The 25,751-nt window shown below is 41.1% G+C and overlaps 1 protein-coding gene across 3 annotated transcripts in view; it reads right to left on the bottom strand.

The window, feature by feature from the left end:
• The window catches only part of DNM3 (dynamin 3), a 540,277-nt gene that overhangs the window by 162,125 nt on the left and 352,401 nt on the right, over positions 1–25,751 (bottom strand). The window lies entirely within an intron of this gene.

The following is a 25,751-nucleotide window of genomic DNA, read 5'->3' as shown; positions in this document are numbered from 1 at the left end:
GGAGAGAATGAAAAGACAAACTTGGCAGTGGAGCATTATGAGAAGTCAGAAAGAGAGAAAGAAATCTGGGTACTGCAACAACAACTGGGGCCGTTGAACTGGGCGTGAGGGGGCTGGCGAGGAACAAAAGGAATCAGAGGTGGGCTTTCACATTGTGAATTTAACCCGTAGTGCCTGTTACTAAGATAACAAAGACTATGGACATAAAGGTGGAGTTCTGTCTTGGAAAGTTATATCTGAGATGCCAATGAGACATTTAGGTACGTATGTGTACAAGGCCATTGGATACCCAAGTTTACAGGTCAGAGTTGGAGATACAGTGGTGGTAGAGAAGCACAGCATGCCGATGGTATTCAAAGCCAAAAGACTAGGTGAGTCCAGCTACAGAGTAGGTGTGTAGATAGAGAAGAGGAGAAGCCTCAGGCCACTCCAACATGTAGAGGTAGAAGAAGAGAGAGAGAAAACCAATAAAGACTATGTTAGAAGAACTCTGAGGAGGAAAAAAAAACCAAACAGGAAAAAAAGGAAAAAGTGTGTCCTAAGATGGAGGGAGAGGTCAGATATATCTACTACTTCTAAGCAATACAGTATAATGCATCACATGTGTCCAGGCAGAGGAAACTGATTACCGCCATAAGCACTGTTTTGGAGGAGGCTGAGAACAGAGCCTGCCAGAAGTCGGTTAAAGAGACAATGAGGAAGTACTACAGACATGTCAAGGACACATATTCCCATGGCACATTTAACCTTCAAGATGTAATAAGAGAGAAACTGGACTGAGAAAGTAACATCCACTGAAAAGAACATTCAAACTTTGTTAAAACACACGGTTTGCGCTTGTATTTTCCCCACTTTCCAAACAGCACGTGTCCAATAGGACAGTGGGGGTGAAGTCGTTAAAGGGTCCTTTTGAAGGGTCCTTTCCTGGAGTCAGTACAGCAGAGGGGTCCCATGCAAGCAAGCAGTTTCCTGAAACAACACACCATGCGCTCCTGCTGTGGAGGGGAAGACAGGGCTATAATTCCTCTTTTTTAATGGAAGTACAGCTGACACACAATGTCACTTTAGCGTCAGGGGCACAACGTCGTGATTCGACCGCTTTATCTCATGCTGTGCTCACTGGAAGCATCGCTGCCATCTGTCACTACACAGCATTATTACCACACTAGTGATTCTATTCTCTGTAATGGGGGCAGTAATGCAATAGATCTCCACAGGCATGTTATCACATGCACAGTTTTGTCTAACAAACAAAAAGTGTTTTTGTGTGTGGGGTGGTTGTATCCCATTCAAGAACTTTGTTCCCAGCAGAAAATCTGGCTCATTGTCACGTGGAGCAGAGCTCAGCAAACCCAATACTGAACAGAGAGCAGCCAAGAAACATCCCAACACAGCAGAGCCATCAGCAGGGCGACAGGTTAAGCAGGATCGCAGATCTGACTCGCCCAGTGAACGAATTAAAGAACAAAACAGAACTCTAATAGCACTGGAGAGGGACCTTTGAACAGGGCAAAGGCATGGAAAAGAATTCTCTGTGTAAGAGTAGGATGACTTAGCACAGACCAGTACAGGAAAAGGTACGTACATGGAATAATCAGCCAACTTGGACAATGAAAGAAGCACTCTCCTTCCTAGTTTCTTACACAAGAACTCAAACACACACGCTGGTGTGTGTGCATGCCATTACCCTCTACTGTAAGGTACATACATACCTGTGTCATAAAAAAGGATGTATTTCTTACTCTGTACCACGCACTCAATCATCCATCTCCCCTCATATTTCCATTAATCACTTGAGTTTTAAAATTTCAAAAGCTACAGCTAGAGTTAGAACTCATGGGGTAGGCCTAACCTCATTATGACTGTCAACATTTTCGTACATGGAGTCAACAAAAGAGTTAACAATCACACCTCACAGAAAACCTGCTCTAGGTGGACATAGTTCTAAGCGTGCTAGTCATTACAAATAAATGTTGATGCAGCAGGCGCGTGCACACGCGTGCGCACACGTTAGGTGTTTAATTGCCATTTGATTGTGAACTCTTCCTGATTTTGTCAGCGTCAATTGTTTTTGAATACGTATTTCAATTATTTTGTTCAAGTATCTTTCCTATAGATGGTATGTCACTGGTGAATAGGGGAGTATCTCTACTTCTAGAACTCTGAACGTGACAGGACTCAACAGCTGTTTGCCACATGAAGGAAAATTAAGCACAATAGTTATCTGACTGAATTTAGACTCTTTGTTAACCTTGGTGAGTTTGTATACTCAGAGACTTCCCAGTTGTAGGAGTCCCGTCTTTAGATCAGACAAGAAACATAATGAAAAACTAGTTCTTTGAGTACTTGATAGCAAAATCCTGGCTAAACAAGCTTTTTATGGATATTGCATATAGGTGAGAGATACTATTTGGAGATGGTCTATGTTTTAAAGGATTCTGAGGTCCAGTCTGAGTTGTGCAGAAAAACTGTGCTCTGTATCAGAAAACAGCAAAAGGAGAGATCTTTAGTGACAAATGTTGATGGAAAACATTTTGGAATTTATATTCATACAGCACACTCAGGTTGTGGGATTATACTCCAAATCAATCATTAAATGAAGCTAGAGTATTCACTAGAAAATACCTGGGAATAAACATAGCAGGAATGTGCAGTGCCTACATGAATAAATTTATAAAATTATGCTAAAGGACAAAGCTAAACTAAAATGAGAAACAGATCTTGAATAAGAATCCCACTATTTAAAATCATAAATCCTCCTAAAATTAAATAACTATAACATAATCTCAGAGAAATTTTTCAATGTAATTTTGGGAGAGTTAACTTGACAGAATGATTCTAAATTTCACTTAACAGAATAAACAGATGAGGGTAGCCAGGGAAATTCTAAAAAGAAAAAAAAGTATAGAAAGAAAGAAAGAAAAAGAGAGGGAGGGAGAAAAGAAAAGAAACAGCAACAGATGTGATCAGAAGGATTCAAAAATTTAAATTTAATGTAAAATCATGAAATGACAAACATCAGGAGCCTGTTGCAAAATTCCACTGAGAGATCAGCTAAACAGAAAACAGCATAGCAAGGATGAAACAAAAAATGAGAATTTTGTTTGTGATAAAGGTAGCATTACAAATCAGACTTCTGAATGAATAATTTTATAAGAATTAGCTTTCATCCCTCCTTCCTCCCCCCCACCCAAAACAAATTTTAGATGGGTCAAAAGTCAAAATCCCGAAGTACAATTTAGGTGATTTGGGTAATACTGGAGTTAAAAATAAACAAACAAGCAAACAAACAAACAACTTTTGATATTTGACACAAAAATTGAAGCTACAAAAGTCTCATGGATAGGAAATGCTTCATGATAAAATAATGGACAAAACTGAAAAACAGAAGGCAACGTGGAGAAAAACTGCTAGCAGCATATACAGCTAAAAGTTAGTAACCATAACCTCTAGAGAGCTTTTTAAAAATCCGCTTCAAAAACCAAATTGACACGAATAGAAAAAGTGGTGAAGAGCAGTTTTAGTAAAGACAACTGGGCAACAAAACATATGACACCAAACTTCCCTAATAATCAAAAGGTACACACATCAGAACTGCAGGAGTGTGACTATTTCATATCACACTGAAAATACCCCCTGTTGATCAGTTACGGAAACCTGGATATTTTCACACATCCTTGATTGGAATGTTAATCAGCACGGTCTCAGAGGAAGGGGAATGTGAGAATATCACCATTTTAAATATATCCATCCTTTGACCAAGTAACTCCATTTTCCATTTTTACGAATATAGCCTTAAAAATTCCTTGCACCAGTGTACATATATAAAATGTGACTTTCCTCATTATTGTTGAAAAACTAATCTGTCCATCAGCTGGAGACCAGCTAAAAAATTATGGTAATATTAGTAATAGCTGATATTTATTTAGAATGCTTATTTTTCTAGGCATTTTATCATATATTTAGTCATTTAATTCTCCCAAGAACAAGTAGGCACTTCATTCATTACAGCTTAAAAATGAGTATATATGATAAATCCATACAAAAGAACACTATGTAACTATGAAATAAGGTGACATATCTGAGCTCAGTGGAAAGAGCATCAAGATGTTTCTTGACTGAAAGAATCAAGCTGTAGAATAGCAGGTACCATATAATTATATTATATTATATAAATTCATATATTTACATTCCAAAGAGAGATGTGTAAAGGAAGGGTTAATAATTTTCTTTTCTGAACAAAGAGACATTGGATTTCTTAAAAACTTACTATTCTTGAACTTTTTATATAAAAGATGTGCTGAAAATGAGGAAGTTAGACACCTCATAAGCATGGAGTCGTGTGTCGTCTGCCGCTCTGTGGCTTATTTCACTTCGCACAATACATTCACGTTCATCTGCGACATGGTAGACTGGATTTCCTTAATTTTTAAGGCTCAATAACAATCTATTTTCTCTTCTGTTTATGTGTTGGTGGATATTTAGGTTGTCTCCGCCTCTCAGCTATGGTGAACAGCGCCTCAATAAATACTGGGGTGCTGATAGGTCTTTGAGATCTTGACCTCAATTCTTTTGAATAACCACCCAGAAATGGGATTACTGAATCCACATATATAAGGTATGTAAAACAGACACAATTATGGAATTAGAGTAGAGCGATGGGTGCCAGAGGTTGGGCAGTGAAGGAGAGAGAAATTTCTAATCAACAGACAAAAAGTCAATTATGTAAGAATAATAAATTCTAGAGATCTGCTCTACCACAGAGCTACAGTACATAAACTATAGTTAACAAAAGTGTATTGTGTCCATGGAACTGTGTTAAAAGGGGATCTCTAACGGTAGGTGTTCTTACTGCGACAAAACCAAATTTTAAAAATGAAGTATTTCTTATTTTGAGAAATGTCAAGTTAATAAAGCTTTTCCTAAGTTCCATTTGATTCTCCTACACAAGTTCAAATACATCTCCCCTCTTCTTAAACCTATCTATTTGGGCCTAAAAATCAAATTCTTAGCCCTTCACTCTTATTACCTTTATTATCCCAAGGTTCCCTGAATGTGGGATAAAACAGTTCTCAGAATTGCTGGTCAACACGCTACCACTCGTTAATGCATTTTCATGTGGAAATACAGTAGTTTGGCCATGTGGGAGTAGCTGCTAATTAAAGAGCTCAGAGGAGAAGCTATCGAAACCCTCAAAGAAGTTCAGGGGCCCTTTTCATTCATATGTGCTGCCACTAGAAAAAAATAAAGACGAACTCAAGGTGATTAGAACGAAGTATGTGAAACCAAAGAAAACAGCAGAAGGTCATAGGAGGAGAACCCGAGGTCAGAGGGCAAGCGACCCGAGTTCTAGTCCTGGCCCTGCCACGGGCCAAGACTGTCGTTCTGGGCATGTTCCGTTTCCTCACGTAAGAAGCCAGAGGCAAGAGGAGATCACCGGCCTCTGAGGCTTTCCCCAGACGTGCCTCAGGGGCCGCCATGGAAGCTGGGGAGCCCCAAGGCCAGCGGCCAGATCCGGGGCTCCCACCCTGCCTTAATGACAACAACCCCATTTTTACTCATTTCATCTAATGGGATTTCATGGGAGATCCTGATTGAATGAAGAGTTATCATGCTTAAAAACAAAAAAGAAGAGAGACAAGTTTGGAAACCACAAACTGATGTCGGAGGTTCCTTAGAGCTTTAAGTTCTTGTTTTGAAATGAATCTAGGCTTCAGAATGTATGGGAGTGAAAACGGAGTTTGCCCCGAAGAGATTTCCAAGTCGCTGAAGATCAATCGCAAAAAGTCTCTGTTGCTAACATGTGGCAAGTTGGGTTTTTTGCTTCCCTCAGGTCAATTTACCATCTGCCTCATCTTCATCAAAACATTAATTTCAGCTTAATCCCCTTTCTTCCTCTCTGGTGGTAAAAGGACGTGGCTCACTTTGAAATAAAGCAAATAGAGTGAGGCTCTACTTTCCTACCCGGGTGTTTTCCATCTGATTATTACAGAACTCCAGAATACTAAAATGAATACAGTAATTTAGCTCTTTTCGGAGACTCAACGTCTACAAAACCATTCCGTTAAAATAAACTACAATTCATTAAACATATCGAGTATTTACCATCTGCAAGGGAGATTGTAAAGTAGATCTGGTGACAGAAATACGAAAGACTCTGCTCTCAAATCTACGATCTCAGGGAAGAGGGGCCATCAGGAGGATGTGTGTTCAAAGGAAAGAAGGGCCCCTCGTCAGTGGAGGGGACGTCTGGAAAAGTTTGAAGAGTCTTGAAGGTTGGGCAGGATTTTGATAGACCTGAGTATAAGGACAGGGCATCACTGGTGAAGAGAATGCTAAACTACGAGGTTTTAAAGAACCCACTGAGAAAGATTAAGCTGGTAGGAGAATGTAATGCAAGTAGAAGAAGGCAGTACGACGAGCTGGGAAGGCAACTGGGATGCTGGGTGCGTCAGGGCTCAGAGAAAAAGGTGATGGACTAGGACGATGGCAGGAGAAATATCAAGGAAGTGACCGATGGACCGACACCTAGAGCAAACCTCCAAGAACATCGAGAATGGCCACAAGTACGGGGTAGAACAGGCAGGAAACCATTACAAGAGTCAAGGTAGAAGACAAACGGTAGCTTGGACTAAGGTGGCTGGAGAGTAGAAGGTGAAGAACGCGCATATTTGAAGACTATCTAGAAGCGACACTAGCAGGGACTCAGGGATGGGCGGGACCCAGAGATGATGTTCACCGAGGGAGGGAACAACAGATGGGGATGAGTCGTGGCATCAGAGAGTCTGTGGGTTCCATTTTGGATATTTGATGCTAAGGAGTCGGAAGCCTCCGAAAGGAGCTAGGGTCATGGGGAAAGAGTGCTCGCGATCTGACGTACGCTTTTCTCAGAGGAACGTGAGATTTCAGTGAGTGCAAAGAACTGTAAGGATTAACGGGTGAAAGTCATAGAATAAATGGGAATTTTTCATACAGTGGGGCCTACGGATGTGTCTAGAGAGGCACAGTTTAAATTAGTTAATTTAATGGGTGCCCGGGTGTCTCCGTTGGCTAAGCACCTGTCATTTGCTCAGGTCACGACTCCGGCATCTTGAGATCGAGTCCCAGATTGGGCTCCCTGCTCAGTGGGCAGTCTGCTTCTCTCTCTCCCTCTCCCTCTGCTCCTCCCCCACCCCAGCTTGTGCTCTCTCTCTCTCAAATAAATAAAATCTTTAAATAAACAAATAAATAGATAAGATAATGTGATTATACTCTGATAGAAATAGAAATTGGTACTTCATATGAAAAAACAAGAAGAGGTCTTTTTCTAGATTTTGTTTGTTTACTAGTGTTTAATGAATGAGAGAGTTGTAACTCTTCTGAGCTCTCTGACGAGTGGAATTTTCCCTCCATCACATGTCTGAATGTTTAGAACTCCGTTAATGTTCTATTTAGTTCAAGTGGTTGTATGTTGGTTCTTTGGCGCCATTGTCAATAATAAAATTCAACAAAACAAAACCCTAAATATGGCTTTGTTTTTCTCTTTTTAAACATATCTGATTCTCAATCCAAACCAAGATCCAAGTTTTTCTTCTCATGTGGGAGACAAGTGTACGTGACCAACCACCATTAAAATTACTTGACTCACTAGACCTCACTGACCTTGTGCTAACCCATCTCTCTACTCAGCCTCCCGAATCCTGCCTTTCCCTATTGCCTCTCATTATCCTCCTGGATACAAACCTCTGCCCCTTCACCTCTGCCATATTCTAATTCCTTCCCAGGTGAGAAACTAGGGAACCTGTCTTTTGAACAAAGGTCCCAAGGGATTTGTGAGATGAGGTCAATTTGAGAAAATCTGGGCAGAGGCTCTTCAGGGACTACCGGAAGCTGCAGGAGAGAAGCAGGCTGGGCCATGTTCCTTCTGCCTGCTACACCCACAGCAGGTCTGAGCTTTACTCTTTTCATAGGAGGCTTCTATATGTTTTCATCTGAAGCAAACATCTTACTTCTCAAAACACTTGAAAATTGTGGTTTTGAAAATCTCCTAATTTCCTTATCCATTCCCATGTCAACAATGCCCTCATAACCGGTCTAGAATCCTTCAGCTACTTGATGATTAAGAATTGAGCATTACTGAAGGCCAAGTATGTCGTAAGGACTATATCATGTGTTAAGTGAATAGCACTGAATGAAATTCTCACCTCAGCTTACATTGTAGTAGTGAGTCTAAAAAACAAAATAAGTTGTGTTTAAGTCTATTTTTCTTCTAGAAGTTCCAAAGAAAATGGAGTTTGTTAAGTTAGTAGGAAATCATATATAGTATAATGGAACAACATGAATACGGGGCCAGACTACTTTTGACGTAGTCTCTACAGAGAGCATTTTCTAGGCAAAGTGAAGAGGTATACGAAATACAGGGAAGAGATTATAGGCCTTCAAATAATCTTCAAGTACAGTGAAACTGCCTTTCTGACCAACTGATAATCTCCCTAGCATGTACCTTGAGGGGAGGAAAAGAGGCAATACTTTGTGAGCCTAAGTCAATTTACTGTGCACTCTTCAGACTAAGTGAGTGAAATTTTCAGAGTCTTATAAAACAATGGCTGATATGGAGTAAAACAGAGCATGAACTGGAGAATAGGGAATTCCAGAGAGAGAGGGAGAGACAGAACACACAGTTTTCAATAGGAGGACAAAACACTTTTGAAAAGATGACCATTGAGTGAAGATCTAAATGAGGCAAGGAAAGACAGAAGGTGCATATTTGGACGAAAAACATTTCCGGACACCAGAAATCACAGCAGGTGCAGAATTAACATTAGTAGAGTGAATGGTTGTAAAAGTGGGAACCATTTTACCACGATTGCTTTCTGATCTGGGAGCCAGCCCTTCTCTTCCTGTTATTATACTAAATGCCACGGGCTTTAACTAGATTCACCACTTAAGACAACGGTACTCAAACCACCAAGAACACCTAGTACAGGTATGATCTAAGGTCCTCTCTAGAGATGAAGAAACTGAGGTAGAGGCTCATGGCTCGGCTCCTATCAGAGTGCTTACGACAAGTGGGCTAGAGCTAAAACCCAGGACTTCTGAAGGCCAGCCTTAAGTTCTTGCAGCTGAAAAGATTTAATATGTGAATCAGAAATCTCAACAGTGACCTTTTTTTCAAACGACTTTTTTCATATAAATGTTTTATTAGTGAATACACACTAATGTGGGCAAATATCCTTAACGATAAATACTGCTAGTGAGTTCCGTACTTCCACATGTCCCGACAAAGAGAAAAGATGATGAAATAAAGGGAGAGAAAAGAAGTGGGAGGAGGAAGAAAAAAAAGAATGAAAAGTAACATAATGCCGTTCAGTCACCTCTCACATAAAGGCAAATCTTTCTAACCCCACGTTCTTTCCAATACATTGCGTCAATACTTTCAATTTCTCACCAAAATTCTGAAATGGAACAATATACATATCCCAAAATTAAAATTTTTAATTTTCTTCTTCTCTACAGCACTATTTCATCAGCCAAAGGAGCTTCCGTCATCGTTACCAATTAATGGGACCCCACCAGTGACACTGTGAGAGCTTCTGTTTACGGTGTTAACAGGATATCTCTCCAGGCCTCAGATCCAAGTTCCACCTGCTCATTCCATCGGGCCCACTCAGACACACTACTTTCCCTTCTCGTCCTATTTGGTAATGTGATCTCCACTTCCTCCACCATTCAATCTTCCCTGAGAAGCACTGCTGTTTCTGACATCTGTTCCCTTCCTATCCGTCCCTGTGAACTCGGAGATAAAGACAAAGTTTTCAAGAAATGTAAAGCTCACCTGTCAACGACTTCCCCTGCCACCTGTCACAGGCCTCCCTGCCTTTCCCATGTGCACCCTTAACTCGATACCAACTTTTCTTGTGGAGCTCTCTTTGCAGAGTTTGCCTCATTCTCCTGGTTTCCCCCCTATTAAATCTTTGTAAATTGTATTTATTCACAATATATCTGACATTCCCTGTGGTCCACACCTTGCATATGATTCTATGACATCATTTCTGCTGTATGAAAAGCCAGCCGGGTATTTTAAGAAACTTCTATCTAGTCCTAAAACTCAAGGGCCAAACTTTGGGGTTTAACCTATAATCTGGGTATTCGAAGAGTGACCACAGTTGCTACAGCTGCCAAGATGAGTACAGAAGCAAACGGTCCCTTCTCTTCAATGACCTCATCATATCTGTTCACGCCCTTAAGGCTGGGCCAGTGCAGTGAATTCTGGGTTTAGGGCACTCCTTAAAGACCACCTGTGAGACTCAGTTAGCCTGAGTAACAAATCAGTTACTTTAGGATCCTGGTCAGATGAGCCATGATCTACTTGCTCCATACATCTAATCTGTAATGTGGAAAAAGTTAACCTTAGTCTGAATTTCTAGAAAAAAAATTTCTGGCTCATATGCATTTTCTCAGCGTCTTTTACCTTGAGAGTAAAATGACGACACAGGGTCCTTCCGCAACATGCACCTTCTTCCCCTCCACCCTCAACCACTAGAGAAAAGTGACCAAAACAGAACTGTCTGAACAGCTTCCTCCTTGCAGGGAAAACGGGTCAAAACAACGGAGCTGGAGGTTAGCTTCCTTGACAGCAGGGCGGGCATGGGAGAGTGTGCTCTGTGATGAGCTTCTTCATACCTGCGCCTCCACTCCCATCTCCCCCTTCCTTCTCTTGGATTGAGGCCTTTGGGTTCTGACCGGGACGAGCCCCGCTGACCGGGACGCGCCCCGCTGACCGGGACGAGCCCCGCTGACCGGGACGAGCACCGCTGACCGGGACGAGCCCCGCTGACCGGGACGAGCACCAGTGTGAAAACTTCTCTACCCTCCTCCTTCCTCCACGGTTCTTGGGGTCCCTCACCCCCCCCCCCCACGTAGACACATGTAGTCATTCACGTCTGTTTACACTCTCTCTTAATCCTAGAAAACAGTAGTCACTCTGCGCTCTGTTTGTATGGCTAGATTATCACTTATTTTTTTGCATTATGGTTTGTTGTCTGCAGTCTATCTTCCACATTAGAATTCTTCAAAGCTTTAATTTTTATACTTCCAGATATGGTACGTAGCACACTGTGCAAACTCAAAGGAAGTTTCTTGAATTAATTAATGTATCTTATTTAAATCAAAGCAATATATGCATGCGATAACAGTTCAAAGAGTTTTGAAGAGTGTGCGATGAGAAGCGTGTCTTGTGTCCCATCCCTCTCCACTTCAAAAAAACCCTTCTTTGAATTTCTGTGTAGATCTTTTGGTGCATAGCCCTACAGAATATGCTTGGAGTTTTACTTCTTGATTTAACCACTTGATTTAACCAAAATAGCTACCCACTCTCCTTATTTAAGGAGGCTTTAGCTCATTCCTAATTGCCCTTACAGTTTTCTTCCCAATGGCCGATGGCTGTACAAGTCCACAATTCCTGAAGTCCTTGGAACTACATATGTTTCAGAATTGATTTTTTCAGAATTTACAGAGGTAATATTGAATGTATATCATCGGCTGCAAAGCCCACATGAAATGTTTTCATAGTAAAATAGCTCAAAAGTCACATTAAGTGGGATATAGGAAGATTATAAATAACTTTATATTAGTGCAAATCAGGTTTTGCCAGCAAAAAAATTGCCACAATTTGCATTCTTTGGCTTGTTACAATGAATCCAGAAGTTACATCAATTGCTCAGCCCTTTTTACCCTCATTGAGATTAATGAATATTATAAAGTAACAAAACTCAGTTCTCTCACTTTTTAAATTTCTTCATGTGGGCGCCAGGGTGGCTCAGTGGGTTAAGCCTCTGCCTTTGGCTCAGGTCATGATCCCGGTGTCCTGGGATCGAGTCCTGCATGGGGGGCTCTCTGCTCAGCAGGGAGCCTGCTTCCTCCTCTTTCTCTGCCTGCCTCTCTGTCTACTTGTGATCTCTGTCTGTCAAATGAATAAATGAAATCTTAAAAAAAAAATAATGACAAAAAAATCTATAAAGACGGGTAGTCTGTGTATTTTCCCAAATGCACTCACTGTGAACCACCCCCCACCCCTGCACCACCAACACCTCACACATTTCTTTAAAAAGATTTGGCTCTCTCCCTCGGAATATTTCTCAAGGAATACTCAACAATAAAATAAAATTTCGTTGATGGGCTATGAGGAAAAACAGCCATGGGGGAATGGAATACTGCCTGGCATACAGTATAGTCTAAAATAAGAGTTGAATTTTCAGAAACAAAATTAGTCAGGACACGGAAAAGACAGAATGAAAACAAAACGAACAGGTGATGTGTAATAGGCCATGAGCAGAAGAAAATGAAGTGGGAAAGCGAAATTCAACCGAACAACTCATCTCTAACAGAAAGGAGGTCTCCGGCGTATTTAAAGCTTTGTCCTGCTGAAACAGCAATGGCTTCGACACCAAAGGAACCGCCTGGGTTCTCGAACATCTCGGAGAGTGAAGGACTGAGCCCCGTTAGCCGGCAGGTCCGAACCACAGCAGGCACGTGTGTCGCACCCATCGCCCGGGCTGCCGGCCTCTGGAAGTGCCTTGAGTGCTGCTGCTCACGTAAGCGGGAGGAACAGCAGCCAGAGAAGATACAGTGGGAGCTCTCAAGCTCAGAGAGGAGTCTCTGGCTCTCCCTGTTTCCGTGGCGATTTATGAGGATGGGTGTAAGGATGCTGTCGGGACCGCTCTACGTATCACCTTGCGGGGAGGGCGCTTGTGCCCTCTCATCCTAACCAGAACACTTCTGCTTGGAAGGAGTCCATTCCCGTTGGAACAAATAATCACAGATGTGTCACCTCAATTAATAAAGTGAGATTCTTGAGAATCTTGGAAATGAGCTGGTGGGGGAAAAATTATAAAGGATGGCTTTCCAATAGCCGAGTGACGCTTTAATGTCATCTTCAGAATCCACCGCTACCTAATTACATCCCTAATTATAGAGGGGAAGTGCTTAGATGGGAAGCCTGGCTTATCCTGGACTTGAAATGTGAGCATAAACCACAGTGACAGACAAAGACTTCACCTCATCGGATTATATCTGAAGCTGAAAGTTTTTCCTTCTTAGTCTCTAAGTTTAAAGGTTAAAGTTACTCAGAGACACTCAAGGTCAAAGTAGAGACAAATGATTAATTCCTATCAATAAATGTTTCTTTCTTATAACTGGAACTTACCTCCTTGGGCAAATGTACATGCAAACACACACACACACACACAATCTCAAGCATCAGTCACACAAATCAGTTACTGAACATGCTTCTTAAAAGTTCAAGTGACAATTATTACAAACTCAAATGAAGCTTAGATAAACGGCTTTGAGTTACCTCTAATTTAGAATAATTTCTATAGTGTGAAGACATAGTAAACATCTAATAGCTTTTGTTTTTAAATGAGTATTTTAAGATTTCTTTGAGGCAAAGTGAGAACGAGAGAGAGAGCCCAAGCAGGCAGAAGGAGGAACTGAGGGAGAGGGAGAAGCAGACTCCCCGCTGAGCAGGGAGCCTGATGTGGGGCTCGATTCCTGCACCCTGGGATCATGACCTGAGCCAAAGGCATGTGCTTAACCCACTGAGCCATCCAGGCGCCCCATTAAATGATTCTTTTTAAGTAGTTACAAGGTATGAAGGAAAAGACCCAGGCTCCAGAATAACCTTCTACCTGAAGGAGTAGATTAAATTAGCTTTACAGTAAAAACTCTGGTTATACCAAACCACGATGACTGTTTTGTTTAATATATTGTTTTAAATTTTAAGAACTGACTTTGCAAAATAATTTCTAGAGGTATGTAATCTCTTTGATGCCAACCTGCTGTAACAATGAATTTTCAATTGTTCTGTAAAATTTGTTAAACTTCCCCAGAGTATCCAGAAATGCGCAGCTCACAGAATCCTTGCAAACCAAATACTCCTACGTAACCAGCACCAGCTAAGACACTACATTATCAGGAAACCCAAACGCCAGCCACCCTGTGCCCTCTTCTCACGATGCCTCTTAACTCACCAGGTCAAAGTGGTTTCTACAGGATGTCATTCCTGGAGCAGGTGCAGAGTGAAGCAAGACTGGCCAGACAGTTCTAGCTCTGCTGGCCTGAAGCGTAGCGAGTTCGTGTAAAGCAGCCTCCCTCTAAAAGTGGTCCCTGCCCGGCATGGATGACCACGGAGCTGCTGCCGCTCTCTGGTCCTTCAGGAGAAGCTGAAGTAGGTGAAGCGGACAGCAAGAGGGAAAAGAATCCTGGACTTGGGAGGCTGCAAAACCAGCCTCATGAGATTCACATCTTCTTCCTCCAGTTAACTGACCCGGGGCAACTCGGCTAATCTTTCATGGCCTTAGTTTCTCTTACTGATTAAAAAAAAAAAAAAAAAAAAGACATTTGACTGTATGGTCTCTAAGTTTTGTTCCAAGGCCAAAAGGTCACAATTTCGTATGGAAAGAGGCCTGGATGCACAGGTGAGGTATAAACACGTCAGAAGGTAAAGAAGTGAGATGCTCTCTCTCTGTCGGTATGGTCTGGTGAGGGAGCCGTCTACCATTCTGGAACCATGTGTTTTTGCTGGACAGGAATTATCTGATTATCCTGTCTTATGTATTTATGATGTCGGTGAATAATTCCTAAGACTGTAAGTTGAGTGTACAGATTTCGTTTCCTTTTTAGCCTCCCATGACAATAGAAAATAAAAGGTCTGGGCTCCCTCAGCCCGGCCTCTCCTGAGCCAGTCAGATGTGAATGAGCCCCGCATACCCATGGCACCGCAGACCCCTTCCTGGGGTCACCTGTGTACCGTAGACATAGGACGAATATACATGAGAAGATGAAATATGCATGAAACAGACCTGAACTGCTCCAAATGTGATGCCCATGGATGGGCAGACGGTTGCTGGGGTGGGCCTTGTTTAGAGACAGGGCGTAGGCCGACTGCTCTGCAAAGCTGCTTTATACCATGTGCAATATCTCTTCCGTGTCTGCACAACAGGAAAAGACACACACCAGCCTCTACTCAAGAGCATCAGAACCTCTGACACTTGGTTCCCATGAGTCACTGTCAGGGAGGAATCCGCAGCAGCAGGGACCAGCCTCAGTCTGCTGTCCGCTGAGATGTGACGGATCCGGGACCCCAGGAGCCTCCCAACGTCCAGACAGAGTATGGAAGGTCCCGTGAAAACAAGAACAAGAAAGCTCCTAACTGACGTCCCTTCTGTCTGTTCTTCATTATGTTTCCAGTAGCCTCCCTGAGCCTTCCCGTCTCCGAGACATCAGGCTTTCTCCACGGGGCATGGGATTAAGCCAGGCAGCACCACCGCTACAACTGTCTGCACGTCATGAAAACAAACCGAACCACCACGACAAGTCCACTCCTCGGCTTCACTGCAATGAATAAACAATATCAAAGATCGGAAACAGTTCGACAAGCGCTCCAACCTCCTCGCCTAGCCCAGGTACCGTCCTCAGACGGCAGACAGACTCGTAAGGCTGCAGATTCCATTTTCTCTTCAATTTCCACCTGTTCCTCATAAAGCCATTTCTTCACAGTTTTCTTCTGACCTTACTTCAGTATCTACAGCAGAACGGGACAGAAACTCAAATGTTAGTAATGAGTATACAACTTTGTAGGGGTAGCCTCCGTAGGTCTAGAGTTTTTCTTTTTTCCATTCAACTAACCCATCAATTTAAAAAACAATTAAAAAACCTTTTTGTTTGTTTGTTTAAACTAGACATCATGTGACAAACTCAAGCAGCAGCTTTCTCCAGCCACATTCAGTCCACATGAGCTACTTAAGGATGTAATAAAATATAAAAAAGCATATTTTAGCGGCTTGCTATTTTGAAAAAGGAAAAAAAAATCGCTTCAGACAGTAATCAATTGCATTGTGGTGGTGATTTCTGCAAAATACATTAAGCAGTTCGCGCCCGTGGCAATGGTCACTGCACATATTTTGGAATGTCTCCCAGGCTCTAAGACTTTTTCCAGACATCCAGGAGGAACTTTGGTATTCAGAGAGCCTGCACTGGGCCTTGGAAAAAAAAAAAAAAACAACTGTAGAAGGAAAACTTTTGAAGGTTCAGTTTCAGCTGGACTTCGTTTCTTAGACAGCCGAGCTGCCCAGGTTATGGAAAATACTAGTAATTATGGAGTAACGATAATCAGAGAAGTCCCCCCCTCCCGTCTCTTTTTGTCTGCAGCCTTAATTATTTCATCGAGGTTTGGATTAAGCAATAACGCAACTTTGCTTCCCAAGTGTCTTTGCGAGCAGGGTAGGGGCTATCCCACCCCAGATACCGAAATCACCAGAAGGCACTATGATAATATTTTCTAATTATTAGAAACAAACACTAAGATCTATGTCTGTTTACTGTTTACGCTACTGCCCTTTTGCTGGGAGAGCCATCTCAAATTTGCTCAGGAGTGTGCCTTCCGGGAGGAAATCACTGCATTTAACAAGTGTTCTTTGCCCATCTCTTTCCTTTGTCATGTTTAGATTTAAGCTCTTCCCTCAGGAGGGACTTTTCCTGTGGTTAGGAATGAAATCTGAGTGTAGACACTGACATAGTTTATATCTGAAAGGACATATTGATGTATGCTAGAGCCAATGTAAGAATTTTTCACAGACATATATTACCCTCTTTCTTCTCTGTCTCGAAGGCATAACTCTTTTTTTTTTTTTGTGGGGGAGGGGGGCATTTTGTGCCTCCTATAAATCGAATTCATCTTACCAATGAAATAAGTAAATGAAAGAAAAAGTTTTCCTAGTCTTTTTGTTTCATGTTATAGCTTCCCTTTATAGTCTTCCTGATTTGCCCCAGATCCAAGTTTACAATTTTTGTGTTATTCTTACATTGGCTTAACATTCCCATTTTGCTGAAGTTCCAGCCCAGTTTTACTCTGTTCCCCAATCTGTACAGCTCCTGGAGTCAGAAGCAGGTGCTTCTTGGCCTCCGTTCTTTAATTCCGGTCCTTCCTGCAAGGGCTGAAAGTCAGTGGTCTTTTAGGGGAGGCAAATGTCATTTTCCTTATCTGACTGATTCTCACATCTGTTTCAGACCTAAAGAGGCAAAGAAAAGTATGCTTGCTCGCTCATGATTTTATACATACTGCAAGTTGTATTACATATATACGTAATGTAAAGTATTTCATGCCACTTACAAGATAAGTGGTTTGGGAAAGGCACTAATTTAGGAATCTGAAGCACTGCATTATGCTTCAAGCTTTGTCATTTATCAGCAGGGAGTGCCCCTCTCAGGAGATACAGCGTCTCATGCTGATCGTCTCTACTGATGGGGAGCTCATCACTTCCAGAGACAACCCACACGTTCAGACAGCTGCTGACATGTAGCCAAACATTCTTCATGGAGGGGTCACCTCTTTTGAGGAGGATGGTGAGGCAGAGCTGCACAGCATGACCCCTGACATTCAGATATTTGGAGATAGGGGTTCTCAAGAGTCTTTCCTGCTTGAACGCTCCCCCTGCCCCTCCCCGGCTGCCCTGCTCCTCCTCTCTATCAGCAGGGTGACCTTGAGAAAAATCACTGAATTTTCTTAAGTTTTAATTTTCTCATCTGCAAAATGGGGCTCATATCTGCCTTGCCCAACTTAGTTTTATTATAAGAGCCAGATGAGATAGTCTATGTCAAAGGACTTCTAAGTCTGTAAAGAGCTTGGAATGGCACGTGATTCACGACAAAAACTACAGAAGTATAAGCTACACTATTAATCTGATCATCACCATATAATTACCACGAAAACTGCAAAGCACGAGACAAGTAATCACTCACTTGTGCATTTTTGATAGTTGTATTATACCATCTCATGATTAGTGACATTTTTAAAAACTATAATTTTATAAATCTACTTATTCAAAACAGACGTCGATAATGCATTTTCCAGGTGATGAAAAAAGTGGCCTCTGAAATTGTAGGACGAAAAATACCACTAGGTTATAGGAGATGTTCATCGCCTGAGCTGACTCGACCTTTCTGGAGCTCCAGCCGTGGATGGGCACGGACCCAGGCAGGACCGCCGCAAATGTAGTAGGTCATCCTGGGGCTCTTGGAAGCGGTGTCAGAGTCCCCTCCTGCTTCAGTGCCAGCAGCAGCTCAGCCTGGCCTCTCTCAAGCTAGTCGGAGATGAGGGAGTCCAGAATATCCAAGAAAGTTCTTGAGATCCACTGTCTTGGCCTCTGGATGGACAGAAATGTCTGACCCACCAAAACCATGTGAAGCCCTAGGCAGAGTTGAAAAGTCATCAGTGGCCCTTGGGGCCTGTATTAGTTTTCTAGAGCTGCCCTAACAAAATAGCCCAGACTGGGTGGCTCCCACAACAGGAATGCCCTTTCTCATAGCTCTGGAGACCTGAAGTTCAAGGCGAGATGTCAGCAGCTTTGATTCTCCTGAGGCTCTCCCTGACTTGTGGATGGCTGCCTTTGCTCTGTGTCCTCACATGGTCTTTCCTCCATGTGTACCCCTAGTGTACCCCCTATATGTCCCAATCTCCTCTTCTTATACAGAGAGCACTTACAGTGGGTTCGGGTCTGCCCTCATGGCCCCGTTTTAAGTAAATCACCTCTTTAAAGGCCCTATATCAAAATAGAGTCACCTTTCGAGTTACTGAGGTTTAGAGATTCAACATATTGGTCAGGGAGGGAGGGACATGACTCATCTCATAACAGGGCCCTCTCTCGTGGTTACTCTCCCACCAGTTACTCCCTTTTCACCGGGGTCCATGTAGTACAACATATTTTCTTTTCCCCATGGATCCCTAGTGCACATTGCTCCTGATTACTTCTAGAGAAAGTTACTTATGCACAAATGTGCAAGTGCTTTGAAATCTATACTGTAATCTGAAAACGTTATATCATTTTGACTTCTCTGAGCCTAAGCTTGGCAGCGTCAAGGAATAGAGAGCCTACAGGACAGCATCTTATTCCTCGGACTAACAGAAGACCACAAACGTGGATAACTCAACTTTATCAGTCAGAATTCTCTAGAAAGACAAAACTCTGTGTGTGTGTGTGTGTGTGTGTGTGTGTGAGAGAGAGAGAGAGAGAGAGAGAGAGAATGACAAAACCCAAAATATAGAACAGGGTGAACAAGCTTGCTGTTCATTAATAAATCCTGAGATCTACCAGTCACCGTAGGGTAGTGAAGAAATAAGACTCAGCCCCTACCTGTAATACTCCATGAAAAAAAGAAATGTGGTGATGAGGACGAGGAGATGCCAGATTTGCTTAAGAATATCCTTGATAATACAGATGTAGTGAAAAGAAGGTCCATCTGTACCCCAGTGTTCATAGCAGCAATGGCCACAGTCACTAAACTGTGGAGAGAGCCAAGATGCCCCTCAGCAGACGAATGGATAAAGAGGATATGTATATATACATATACAGCAGAGTATTATGCCTCCATCAGAAAGGATGAACACCCAACTTTTGTATCAACATGGATGGGACTGGAGGAGATTATGCTGAGTGAAATAAGTCAAGCAGAGAGAGTCAATTATCATATGGTTTCACTTACTTGTGGAGCATAAAGAATAACATGGAGGACACTAGGAGAAGGAAAGGAAAAGTGAATTGGGGGAAACTGGAGGGGGAGATGAAGCCTGAGAGACTGTGGACGCTGAGGAACAAACTGAGGGTTTTGGAGGGGAGGAGAGTGGGAAGATGGGGGAGCCTGGTGGTGGGGATTAAGGAGGGCACGGATCGCATGGAGCACTGGGTGTGGTGCGTAAACAATGAATCTTGGAACATTGAAAAAATGAAATAAAAAAAATAAATAAATGAGCATTTTTCAAGGAATAACCTTGAAAAAATAAAAAATTATTAATTTTTAAAAATCACCTTTCTATATGTGCCTTTTTAATACTCTATGTGATAAAATGGAGCAGTACGCATAAAACACTTCTGCTATCCTGTAGATCAGTGATTGTTTCAAGGAAAAGCACTTGTGTGATGTTGGAGTTTTGCTGATATTGTGGAACACCATTTTTACCTTAAAGAATCACTGACAGACAAACTACAGTAATTCAAATGTATCGTGTGCTACACAGTTCCATGAAACTGATTCAGTTGTATGACATTTCAAAGGAAACAAACAACAGTATTAGTTGCCAATCATAAAATTTGAGCTTTATGTGAAAATTAAAATTTTGCAACTTCCCAGCTTCCCGATACTTAAAGACTTACTTGATACAATCCATGGCAATACTAACCAATGTTGTATTATTTAATGAAACTGATAAACCATCAGAGTATCTACATATCATTCAAATACCAATATTTCCCAAATGGCTAGTACACAATATTCCAAAATCAGGCATGCATAAAAATCCATTCAAAGCACAAACAAGACAGAACAAGGATTTTAATGTCAGAGACTATGAGAAGCTAATTGATAGGATTCTGTATATGCACTATAAATTAAAGCTTGTTGATTTTTGGTGTAGTATTAAAGAATATCTACACACACACACACACACACACACACACACACACACATGAATATCTACACAATCATCCAAAAGGTTTATTAAAATACTCAATCCTTTAGCAAATACATTTCTGTTAGAGTCTGGATTTTCTTCAAATCCTTCAGCTAAACAAAACATCACAACAGACTGTAGAAGCAGATATGAGAATGTGTCTGGTTTTGATCAAGCCAAATTAAAGAGATTTGTAAAACTGCAAAACAATGTCATTCTTCTATTTTATTTGTTTGGGAAAATACAGTTACTTTTCACAAAAATTTGCTACTCAGGACAACATACAATAGGTTTGTTATTATTTTAAATAAACTGATGCATATATTTTTGTGTTCTCCATTTTAGTTTCTAGTATGTTCTATATCAGTAGATATAGGCTATAGCCCATATAAACAAAGGCTCTTTGTAAGTATTTAAAGAATACTTTCAGGGGCACCTGGATGGCTCAGTCAGTTAAGCGCCAGACTCTTGGTTTCCTGCGTGGGTCCTGATCTCGGGGTGTGGGATCAAGCCCCACACAGAGCTCCACCCCTGCACAGAGTCTGTTTGAGAGTCTCCTCCCTCTTTCCTCCCCCTGCTTGCACTGTCATGCACTCTCTCTTCAATAAATAAGTAAACCAATAAAATCTTAAAAAAAAAAAATACTGTCAGAATTTAAAGGGATCCTGAGACCAAAAAAGTCTGAGAACTGGTACTTCACTCAAAGGAACTAGTCTGCATAAAAGGAAAGATCATGCAAGGGAAACAGAATGAGTTCCTGAAGTGAAAGTTGGCATAGGCTTTTCTGAAGAGTTGGCTGGACATGAGGGTAGGATTAACGAGGCAGATTATAAAAGAAGCTGCATGCCCTAATTAAAGTTTGAACTTTATGCTTTCTACAATGGCTGTCCAAACTTTCAGGACTATAACCCAGGGTCGGACATACATTTTACATAAAGCAATACCCAAACACATGCACGTTTATATAAATAAATACAACCAGAGCAGACTTTTACAAAACAATACCCTTACAAAATGTGATGAATTCTATTTTATTTCTTCTTAAACTCTTAAAAGTTCAATGCAAGTCACTAATTTGAACTCACTATTTATTAAGAGCTTGCAACCCATCATTTTTATAACACTGTTCTAGGTAATGGAGCATCAAGGGGCAACAGATGTTTCACCCAGGTAAGTGATACAATCACATTTGTGCTCTTAGAATCACAGAGTGGCGTGGAGACTGAGACATTCCGGAGACTGTTGTAATCATCCAGGAGAGTAACGGTAAGGATATGACCTAAGCCAGAGGATTGAGGGGAGGCACTATATTTGAGAGAAAAAAAGGACTATTTGGATTTGAAGACAAGATGATGTAGGGCTTATAGAAGACTTATCCATAAGACTCCAAGGAAGTCTGTAATTGGGACAGCTGTGCAGCTGCTGAGGCTCTTAACTAAGATATAACATGCAGGAGAGTGATAGGTTCTCAGGGCATAGAGGTGAGGCAGAAATAAATAGAGTTTTGGATGGGCTGGATTTCAAGTCATTCAAGTAGTTGCCCAAGATGGGAACAAAAATTTGATTCTATTGAAGTGGAAAGAATTCAAGTCTGAAAATAAAGAAATAATTGGTCATAGGTTTCCATACTGCCATTTCAAGAACACCGTGTAGTCCTCTCAGTCTAAGAACATACTGTCAGGTATGCTCATTTTGAGAACAAATAATACATTGTATCAATTTATACAAACTAGCTATGGTTCTAGAAGACATGGTATCCCTGAAAATAATAAAGCAAAACAAAAAGCATCAATTTTAAGTTTCAAAATAAACTCACAAAGGCCATTGTATGGTGCAGTTTCCTCAACATGGCTCCTTATATTAAAAAAAAAAAAAAAAGAAAAGAAAGAAAAAGAAAAAGAAAAAAGAAGAAAGGCAGCACATATGGTCCACGTCAACATGTGTCATAGCGCCGGGAGAGGTTACAAACTGCTAAGAAAATATTTTTCATGACAATAAAACTTCAGTATGCGAGGATATAAATACTTTATGATCCAACTGTAAGAAAGTGCTACACTCATTTTTTATAAAGATCTGAGGAGAAAGGACACAAATGTCCATATCATACGAGTGGAGAAATGTTAAATGTATAAGCATTCAAAATTTAAGGCAAAAACCCCTGTTCAATTAGTTTCTTTTTAAAAGCCTCATGTCAAACTTATCTGTTATCACTAAATACGTGTTTAATGGCCACAAAACCCTTGACGCAGATATTTTGTTGAAAGATATCAAAGGTCTCTGTGAGCATTCAAATCGTGGCATAACATTTCATCCAGTTTAAAGTAATGGAAATCAAGAACCAAACTGGTTAAGCAGCCATGCAAATACCACACACTACATGAACAACCACGTTAGTAAACAAACTTAAAGCCTAATTTATCCACTGTAGCACCGTAGCTTTGCAACTGGGGAATTACACACATTTTACTCTGGTACCAAGCCCATAGAGATCACTACTATTTCATAAAATACTGGAACTAAACATTTTTCAACATGCACAGATTATTAAAAATAACCCACTGTTACACAAAAGCAAACTTTATGGACTATAGAGAAGAAATGCAGATAAATAATGTGATAAATTTGATTGGAAATAACAGGAGTCAATTTCACGAGGAAATCTGATTGTTTACCACCATAATCAAAAATCTTAAAAATAGATCCAGAGTGTTAAACACATGCAAAATGTCTAGGATCAGATCTCATGTAGACAGCTTGCTGCTGCTTCTAAAATCTTGTTCCCTAATAACCTGGTTGGGCAGCTCAGCGACCAAAAACCGCTCCGTGACCCGGACTTGTCAGCCCAATGTTTACGCTTCAGTTTCTCTGACCAAAAGAGCCTGAACACATCAATGAAATGCAACACTGAGCCTCGGCGGATGTAGCACTTGAGGACTTGCGAGCCATCTAAACACAGGTTCTGCAGGAAGTAGCCCGGGGCCTCACCCCTTGGGGAACACAAGGTACCTTAGTTACACAATAGCAGTGAGCAGATCAGAGCAGAGATTAAAGAGACCCATCAGCTCATTCTTTGTCCTGAACATAATATTTAATCATAGCCAAAGACGAAGAAGTTTAAATTACAAGTCTCACTTCCTGTTTCGTAATTTTTAATCATCAGTTCTCCCCAGTGGGGCTCGGATTATATGGTTATTGTCTCTACTCAGGTGTGTTCGGTTTTATGTGATGGATGATTTCTAGAAATAGGGGATGGGGTGGATCCATTCTTATATATAATATATTGTATATTATATTATATTGTATACTATATTGTATTAATACCCCCTTTGATGACAAATGTCATCTTTTTTTTAAAGATTTTATTTATTGATTTGACAGAGAGAGATCACAAGTAGGCAGAGAGGCAGGCAGAGAGAGAGAGAGGAGGAAGCAGGCTCCCCGCTGAGCAGAGAGCCCAATGCGGGGCTTAAACCCAGGACCCTGGGATCATGACCTGAGCCGAAGGCAGAGGCTTTAACCCACTGAGCCACCCAGGCGACCCAAATGTCATCATTTTAGATTAAAATCCTTTAATTTTAGATTTCTCTGACTTGCTATTGGTCAACCTTTTCTTGAATGGTAAAGGGAGACTACAGTTCCAACATTAGAATTCGCCACAAAATCAAACCAGTTAAAAGGATTATGTAGATTAGTCCTTCGTAAAATTAAAAAAAAATATATGGGGGCGCCTGGGTGGCTCAGTGGGTTAAGCCTCTGCCTTCGGCTCAGGTCATGATCCCAGGGTCCTGGGATCGAGCCCCGCATCAGGCTCTCTGCTCAGTGGGGAGCCTCCTTCCTCCTCTCTATCTGCCTGCCTCTCTGCCTACTTGTGATCTGTCAAATAAATAATAAAATCTTTAAAAAAAAATTATGACATTTATTTAAAAATCTCCTGTTCTTCTTCTTATAGCTGTGGTGTTATCATATGTATTTCTTATACGCATTTGACATTTTGAAGAATTTTGGGTCATCTCATTCAGCTTCCATGAAATATCTTAGTCACTGTGAAGTTTTATGATACAAAATTTTAAAACATGATCTATACTCTCAGGAACTCCACCATTTAGTAGAAGAAAGCACACACGCGCGCGCACACACACACACACACACACACACTAATTCTGAAATATGCCATCTAAAAGTAGATACACAGTTTAGAAACAGAACATGTGAAAGAGTGATTAACCAATTCTGTGAAAGACACAATCTAGCAAAACTCACACAAAAAGAAATAATCTGAATAGGCCCATTTCTGTTAAATCAATCAAGTCAATAATGAATAACCTTCCAAAAAAGTTAAAGCACTAGGTCTTAATGGTTTTATTGGTGAATCCCACCAAACAAGGAAGAAATGATACTAGTTCTGTATAATCTCTTATTGAAAATAAAGGCAGAGGGAACACTTCCTAACTCATTCTATCAGGATAGTATTACTCTAAAATAAAAACCAGATAAAGCCATTACAAGAAAGGAAAACAAAACATCAACATCGCTCATTAGCATAGATGCAAAAATCCTCAACAAAATATTAGCAACTCAAATCTGACAATGTATAAAAGAAATTATGCACCATGACCAAGTTGGATTTCTTCTAGGTAAGCAAGGTTGGTTCACTTCTCAAAAATCAATTAATGTGAGGGATGCCTCAGTGACTCAGTTAGTTAAGCATCTACCTTTGGCTCAGGTCATGATCCTGGAGTCCTGGGACTCCCTGCTCAATGGGGAGTCTGCTTCTCTCTTTCCCTCTGCCCCTCCCTGATGCTTGTGCTCTCTCTCTCTCCTTCTAACTTTCTCACCCTCTCTTAGATAAATAAAATCTTTCTTAAAAGATCAATTAACATGACCCCTCACATTAATAGGCTAAAGATCAATAATTTTAAAAATCCTATGATTACATAAATAAATGCAGAAAAAATGTTTGACAAAAATCCAACACCCATTAATGATTAAAAACTCTCAGTGAATGGGGCACCTGCCTGGCTCAGTGGGTTAAGCCTCTGCCTTCAGCTCAGGTCATGATCTCAGGTCCTGGAATCGAGCCCTGCATCGGCCTCTCTGCTCAGCGGGGAGCCTGCTTCCTCCTTTCTCTCTGCCTGCCTCTCTGACTACTTGTGATCTCTGTCAAATAAATGAATTAAAAAAAAAAAAAAAACCCTCTCAGTGAACTAGGAATAGAGGGGGAATTTCTTTCTTTCTTTTTTTTTTTTAAGATTTTATTTATTTATTTGAC

Source organism: Mustela nigripes, chromosome 10 (genome assembly GCF_022355385.1).
Source record: "Mustela nigripes isolate SB6536 chromosome 10, MUSNIG.SB6536, whole genome shotgun sequence".
Classification (NCBI taxonomy): Eukaryota; Metazoa; Chordata; class Mammalia; order Carnivora; family Mustelidae; genus Mustela; species Mustela nigripes.
The sequence above is the reverse complement of the archived record's forward strand: the minus strand, read 5'-3'. Positions and strand labels throughout refer to the sequence as shown.